Here is a 7,500-nt window from a genome sequence, read left to right as displayed (position 1 = left end):
TCTCGTCCTCATTGCGAGGTGAGGCGCACCTAGAGCGTACACGTTGGGACCCGAAAGATGGTGAACTATGCCTGGCCAGGACGAAGTCAGGGGAAACCCTGATGGAGGTCCGTAGCGATTCTGACGTGCAAATCGATCGTCGGAGCTGGGTATAGGGGCGAAAGACTAATCGAACCATCTAGTAGCTGGTTCCCTCCGAAGTTTCCCTCAGGATAGCTGGTGCTCGTACGAGTCTCATCCGGTAAAGCGAATGATTAGAGGCCTTGGGGCCGAAACGACCTCAACCTATTCTCAAACTTTAAATGGGTGAGATCTCCGGCTTGCTTGATATGCTGAAGCCGCGAGCAAACGACTCGGATCGGAGTGCCAAGTGGGCCACTTTTGGTAAGCAGAACTGGCGCTGTGGGATGAACCAAACGCCGAGTTAAGGCGCCCGAATCGACGCTCATGGGAAACCATGAAAGGCGTTGGTTGCTTAAGACAGCAGGACGGTGGCCATGGAAGTCGGAATCCGCTAAGGAGTGTGTAACAACTCACCTGCCGAAGCAACTAGCCCTGAAAATGGATGGCGCTGAAGCGTCGTGCCTATACTCGGCCGTCAGTCTGGCAGTCATGGCCGGTCCTCGCGGCCGGCCGCGAAGCCCTGACGAGTAGGAGGGTCGCGGCGGTGGGCGCAGAAGGGTCTGGGCGTGAGCCTGCCTGGAGCCGCCGTCGGTGCAGATCTTGGTGGTAGTAGCAAATACTCCAGCGAGGCCCTGGAGGGCTGACGCGGAGAAGGGTTTCGTGTGAACAGCCGTTGCACACGAGTCAGTCGATCCTAAGCCCTAGGAGAAATCCGATGTTGATGGGGGCCGTCATAGCATGATGCACTTTGTGCTGGCCCCCGTTGGGCGAAAGGGAATCCGGTTCCTATTCCGGAACCCGGCAGCGGAACCGATACAAGTCGGGCCCCTCTTTTAGAGATGCTCGTCGGGGTAACCCAAAAGGACCCGGAGACGCCGTCGGGAGATCGGGGAAGAGTTTTCTTTTCTGCATGAGCGTTCGAGTTCCCTGGAATCCTCTAGCAGGGAGATAGGGTTTGGAACGCGAAGAGCACCGCAGTTGCGGCGGTGTCCCGATCTTCCCCTCGGACCTTGAAAATCCGGGAGAGGGCCACGTGGAGGTGTCGCGCCGGTTCGTACCCATATCCGCAGCAGGTCTCCAAGGTGAAGAGCCTCTAGTCGATAGAATAATGTAGGTAAGGGAAGTCGGCAAATTGGATCCGTAACTTCGGGATAAGGATTGGCTCTGAGGATCGGGGCGTGTCGGGCTTGGTCGGGAAGTGGGTCAGCGCTAACGTGCCGGGCCTGGGCGAGGTGAGTGCCGTAGGGGTGCCGGTAAGTGCGGGCGTTTAGCGCGGGCGTGGTCTGCTCTCGCCGTTGGTTGGCCTCGTGCTGGCCGGCGGTGCAGGATGCGCGCGCCTGCGCGGCGTTCGCGCCCCGGTGCTTCAACCTGCGTGCAGGATCCGAGCTCGGTCCCGTGCCTTGGCCTCCCACGGATCTTCCTTGCTGCGAGGCCGCGTCCGCCTTAGCGTGCTCCTCCGGGGGCGCGCGGGTGCGCGGATTCTCTTCGGCCGCCATTCAACGATCAACTCAGAACTGGCACGGACTGGGGGAATCCGACTGTCTAATTAAAACAAAGCATTGCGATGGCCCTAGCGGGTGTTGACGCAATGTGATTTCTGCCCAGTGCTCTGAATGTCAACGTGAAGAAATTCAAGCAAGCGCGGGTAAACGGCGGGAGTAACTATGACTCTCTTAAGGTAGCCAAATGCCTCGTCATCTAATTAGTGACGCGCATGAATGGATTAACGAGATTCCCGCTGTCCCTATCTACTCCAGAGAAAAGCGGTCTGCGCAGCGCCACCTGGGGGAGGTGTGTTGCCTCCCATAACTGGGTTAAAACCGCCAGGAGACCCTCTGATTCCCTGAAGTCAACGAACGCGTCGGGGCTCAGAGGAACCTGAGTGGGGCGGGGACCGTAATGTCCAATCTCGTGGCCTTGTCGTGGCTCTCTGGCTCAGTAACCCCCTTAGATGGGGCGAAGCTAACACGGGATGGGCCGTCCATGCATGACGTTAAACGGCTAGCCCTTAACTGGGTGCAATCCTCACGGTCCGCACTGGCCCACCGTTAATTAGCAAAAGCGGTGGGTGAGACATGGTCGGTCATGATCCCCCGGTACGTGTGGAGACCCCCCTGGGGAACGTAACTCGGGCTTGAGTGCCGCACCGTCTCGATGATGTCAAACTCCACAATATAAGACCCAGCTACCACCTTCAACATCTCTGGGCTGTGGATTTGTGAGGGTTGTCGTGTGTCGAGGTAGGACGTAAAACTCCCGTCGCGGCAAGACGTTAAGTGCCCCCAACCCAAGCGAAAGCAAAGGGTGCGTGGCGCAGGGGAAGCTGCGTAACGAGAGACACACCACCTGTCTCTCCTGAGTTGAGCGCGGCGGCTGGGCGAGGGTATGAGGGTAAGTCTCACGACGATCCTGGGGCCCTGCGGTCTGGCTGCTGCAGTTCCTCACGTCCTGGACGACGTTAAATGGTCCCCCAACCCAAGGCGAAAGCAAAGGGTGCATGGCGCAGGGGAAGCTGCGTCGCAAGGGACACAAGATCTGTCCCTCGCAGGGCAAACAACATCTCAGCTCTGCAAACCCCACGGCCACATTCGCTGGGGAGGGATCACGGCCCGAGCCGGCAAAGGCTCATCGCCGTGAACGGGATGTCCCGGACATGCTCCGTCAAGCCGGGGCATGGTGACATGTCCCCGGCTAGGTTAGATGGGGCCAGACCCCCGAAAGTCTGGGGGACCGACCCAGCACCTGGGTAGGACTGGGTTCTTGGCCTTTAGGTGGGAACTCGGCCGAGTAGGGGGCGAAGGCCGAGAGGTGAATCCGCCTCTCCGGAATGCGGTGGGCATTTGCCGGGGAGGGACGGGTGAAATCCCCAGTGATGTGGTTGTGGAAGGGGACTAGTGCGCTGGAAACGGCGTGTTAAACCCAGCAGCTCTTAAAGCTCTTGGTCAAGGGGCGGGACTGGTGAGCGAGCTGCAATTTGCCCCCCCCCATGCCAGAGAGGCCGGTCCGGGGTAAGAGACGGGCCTCCAATTTATCACTCTTCAATTCAATCAATGATGGCAGAAAACGTGGAGAGTGATACGGCGCTATTGGAGCAAGACGCTCCATTTGATGCAAGATCAAACGTCTCCGTCATGGAGCGACACGCCCATTTTCTTCGGCTTCTTGACCGAAGCGTTAAACATGGAAAGATCACCGCAGATCAAATCAGGGTGATCAAAGAGGAAGTTGCCAACTGGGCTCTGGCGCATGCCAAGCTCGAGGGGCAATATGAAGAGATAAAGGCGGAAAATGACCGCCTTAGAAAAGAGGCGGCAAAGCCCCAGAAGTCCTATGCTGCAGTTGCGGCAGCACCAACCACGACAAAACGTACGGTGCAAGATACGATAAAGCAGAACGTACAGAAAGCTGTCCCAACAGTCTTCATAAAGCCTAAGAAAGGGGACGATGTCAAAACGGCAAAAGCCAAGTTTGAAAAGAGTATAAACCCTAGAGTAGATAAAATCAAAATAAATCAGATAAGGACTACAAAAAACGTATTGATAGTCGAACTGGCCTCTACTGAGGACAGTGACAAACTAATGAACAATACTAAAATTCAGGAGTCATTTACATGCGAAAAGCCCAGAAAGCGAAGGCCACTTATGATGATGTACGATGTACCATCATATATGACCCAGGACGACGTGGCTGACTGTGTTTACGCACAGAATTTTGAGGACAAAATGACTCGCGAAGAATTCATAGAACAATTCAAGGTCCGCTTCAAGGCAGGTCCTCGTGACAGAAACACTGTGCACCATGCCATTGAAGTGTCACCGGAATTGCGTAAACAGATCATTACAACCAATAGACTATACGTAGGCTATAATGCAATATCCGTCAAGGACTATACTGCCCTTGCTAAATGTACCAAATGTCACGATTACGGACATGTTGCAAAATACTGTAGCTTCCTAAACCCAGTATGTGGGAATTGTGGAAGCGATAAGCATGACAAAACAAAGTGCGACAAAGAAACGCCCACCTGCATCCCTTGTAAATACCGGAAACGCACCTGCAACACTCCCGGTAAGGAGTGTGCAACCTATAAAATAATGATACAGCGGCTCATACAGAGGACAGACTATGGCAACGCGCTATAGAGTCACTCGAAAATCACCGAGCAAACAGTTGCGAGATGCAGGTCGGTGGCGGAAGCTTAAGGAATCACAGGAATCTCTGCCCTCGGTGGTCGACGAGCGAGAGGAGGAGTGGAAGGTCTATTCTGTCTTAGTTCCAGACGTGCAACCGGAGATGCGGGACTTCTCCTGCCAGGTTGGGTCCTTCCTGGCCATTAGGAGGAGTCCTCCAGGAGATCCGGCGACCGAGCAGACCAACTTGGAGTCTACCTCTTCACAGAGTGGGGGCTTTCTCACGCGCAAGGAGGGAGAGACCTACACACTTCCTGTTCCGACAGAGCGGCCGGAGTCGACGGATTTCTCCTGTCAGGTCGGGGGTTTCCTGGCCACAGGGAGGGGTCATCTAGGCTTCCGGGAGGTGGCGGTGACCGGCGGGGCGGCTTCATCCGCCGGGAGCGGGGGTTCCCGCTCGTCCTCGGGGGCGGAGTCGTCGTCGGCTGCCACGCCAGTCTCTGCAGCAGAGCACCAGCAGACTCCAAAAATGACGCAAGAGGATGTTGAAACAATTCAAGTTGGAAAAATGTACACTCAGTGTCCACCAGGAGACACATACACCATTTGTGAAGAAACGTTAAGACTGTCAAGACTGGAGGAACCCACAGCCCTAAACGCGGCTCTGAGGCAGCTGGTGAGGGTCGGGCATCCTCGCGGAGAGAAGGTCACATTCCCGGCACTGGAGGATGCAGACTGTATTCATCTTGCCGCGTTAAATATTCCCACAGACTTCGAAAAATTACAAGACTTAGTGTCAAAATTATATATCAGACGGGGTCGGGAGTTTGATATTGACAAGACCTATAAAAACATGGTCAAGATGCACGGCAGGATTGGTTTTGATCCTGCCCAGGTATGGCCTGATAGCCATTTCTACACCAGACATCCGGACTAAGATAAAAGTCCTGCAAATAAATGCTATGAGGAGCTCCCTCGTAACTCAGGAGCTCCGAAAGATAGCGGAAGAAAAGAACATCGATGTTATGCTAATTCAAGAGCCAAGCTCTGCCTCCGGCAAGGTCACAGGCTTTCCCGTCACTGCCCAGGTAATATCAATGGGTCCAAATCCCATGTCAGCAATTGTCATTTACAACAAGTTAATTAAAACCACTGTCTTGACACAGTATTGCACCTCCCATGTAACGGTTGTGGAGATAAACTTTTATAATACATTTTGGTATATAATCAATATATACTGTCAATACAGGGATCCAATCAATATTTATCTTGGGCAGTTATCTACAGTATTGCGAGCCCTAGCAGGCAAATCAATAATAATAGCAATGGACAGTAACGCAAAATCCCCCCTATGGCACAGCCAAGTTCAAGATCAAAGAGGACAGGCACTGGAAGATATAATTATGGAACATAATTTAAATGTTGTAAATCTCCCCGGCAACCCTCCTACCTACAGGAGCAGAGCTGGGGCAGCGTCCTTTATTGATGTCACGCTCTGTACAACAAACATTGTGAATACTATTCAAAATTGGCAGGTCAATGACAACATTACCACCAGTGATCATAACGCTATTGAATTTACGATAGCATCACAAGTGGAGCATGTGCCAGAGGGGTGGACAATGCAGTACGACTACGGGAGAGCAGACTGGGACCTGTTGGAGGCGGAATTTCATCCTCCGGAGCTGGGAGACGGTCCTTTTGAAGTGGAGGAGGCCGTAGGGGCCTTAATTGTCTCAATCAGGGCGGCTTTGGCCGCGGCAATACCAACGCGAAGGCGCTTCATACGAAAAGCGACTTCTCCATGGACTCCAGAGCTCACCCGGCTCAGGCAGTCTATGAGAAGAGCACGAAGCAGCTATCAAAGGTCCTTCACCCAGGAGGAACGGCACTACCATCTTGCCCAGTATAGGAGAAGGAAATGGCTCTTCAAGGAGACTCTCCGACAACATCGCCAGCGGAGCTGGGAAGATTTTGTAAAGTCTCACCTGACTCTGGATCCATGGGGTACACCATACAAAATAGTTAGGGAAAAAATTCACTCACCAATGCATCTCTCGACTGTAAGAGTCGGCGACGCAGACAGAATGACACAGGACTGGTCAGAGACCGCTGAGGAGCTAATGAGGGTGCTCCTCCCAGACGATCGACCTGACACTGACACCGAGATGCAGCAGGAAATAAGACGGCAAGACCAGTTACACTACCACAACAACATACAGGTGTACCCCTACTCCATCGAGGAAGTGAAGGCAGCTATTCGCTCCTTTGCAAAGCGCAAGGCCCCGGGGCCGGATGCAATTCCTGCAGAAGTTCTGCAATGTATTGCAAACAAACTGGCTCCGGGCCTCACGAAAATATACAACAGATGTATGGAAACACAGGTCTTCCCAACCTGCTGGAAGACGGCAGAGGTTATTATTATCAAAAAGGCTCCTGATAAGGATCCAATGCTGCCCAAATCCTACCGTCCGATTTGTCTCCTGGACGTCTTGGGAAAGACATTTGAGAAGCTGCTGGTCTCTAGACTGTCTAGTCATAGAGTCCTACGTGGAATGAGTGACTCGCAATACGGATTCCGAGCTCGAAAGTCAACTTCTGATGCTATCAACAAAGTCGTAAGTATTGTACACTCATCCACGCGGAAGTACGTCCTCGGAGTTATGGTGGATATTTCGGGTGCCTTCGACAATCTGTGGTGGCCGGCGCTCTTCTCTCGACTTCGAGAGTTGGAGTGCCCGGCGGCGCTATATGGTTGTCTGAAGGACTACTGCAGAAATAGAGTCGCCAGAATCACGGCTCCTGGTGTCGTGGTGTCTAAGAACATCTCAAAGGGCTGTCCACAGGGATCTGTGTGCGGCCCTATGTTCTGGGATGTGAATATGGACCCACTACTGAACACACTAGAAAGGAACAACATGACATTAGGAGTCGTGGCGTATGCAGACGACCTCCTCGTTCTTGTTGAGGGTGACAGCCGTGCCGAGATTGAGACAAGAGCGGCCCATGTATCCGAAACACTGATACAATGGTGTCAAAGTTCAAAACTGGAAATCGCGCCTCATAAATCAAGTTTCATCTTGCTGAAAGGCAGACTAGCCAGGGACCCAATCATAAGATTAAACAACCGTATAGTCGCAAGAACACGCGCTGCAAAGTACTTGGGCGTCTTCATAGACGAAGCCTGGAGCTACATTCCACATATAAATCACGTTGCCTCCAAGGCCTTGGCAGTATTAAACAAATT

The 7,500-nt window shown here is 53.1% G+C and overlaps 1 pseudogene; it reads left to right on the top strand.

Annotated features, from left to right (window-relative positions):
• Positions 1 to 1,891, top strand: part of LOC126329005 (large subunit ribosomal RNA) — a 2,976-nt pseudogene extending 1,085 nt beyond the window's left edge.
• The last annotated feature ends 5,609 nt before the right edge of the window (positions 1,892 to 7,500 follow it).

The sequence above is a fragment of the Schistocerca gregaria genome, unplaced genomic scaffold (genome assembly GCF_023897955.1).
Source record: "Schistocerca gregaria isolate iqSchGreg1 unplaced genomic scaffold, iqSchGreg1.2 ptg001153l, whole genome shotgun sequence".
Taxonomy (NCBI): Eukaryota; Metazoa; Arthropoda; class Insecta; order Orthoptera; family Acrididae; genus Schistocerca; species Schistocerca gregaria.
Note: the sequence above shows the minus strand (reverse complement) of the source record. Positions and strands in the feature narration are given on the sequence as shown.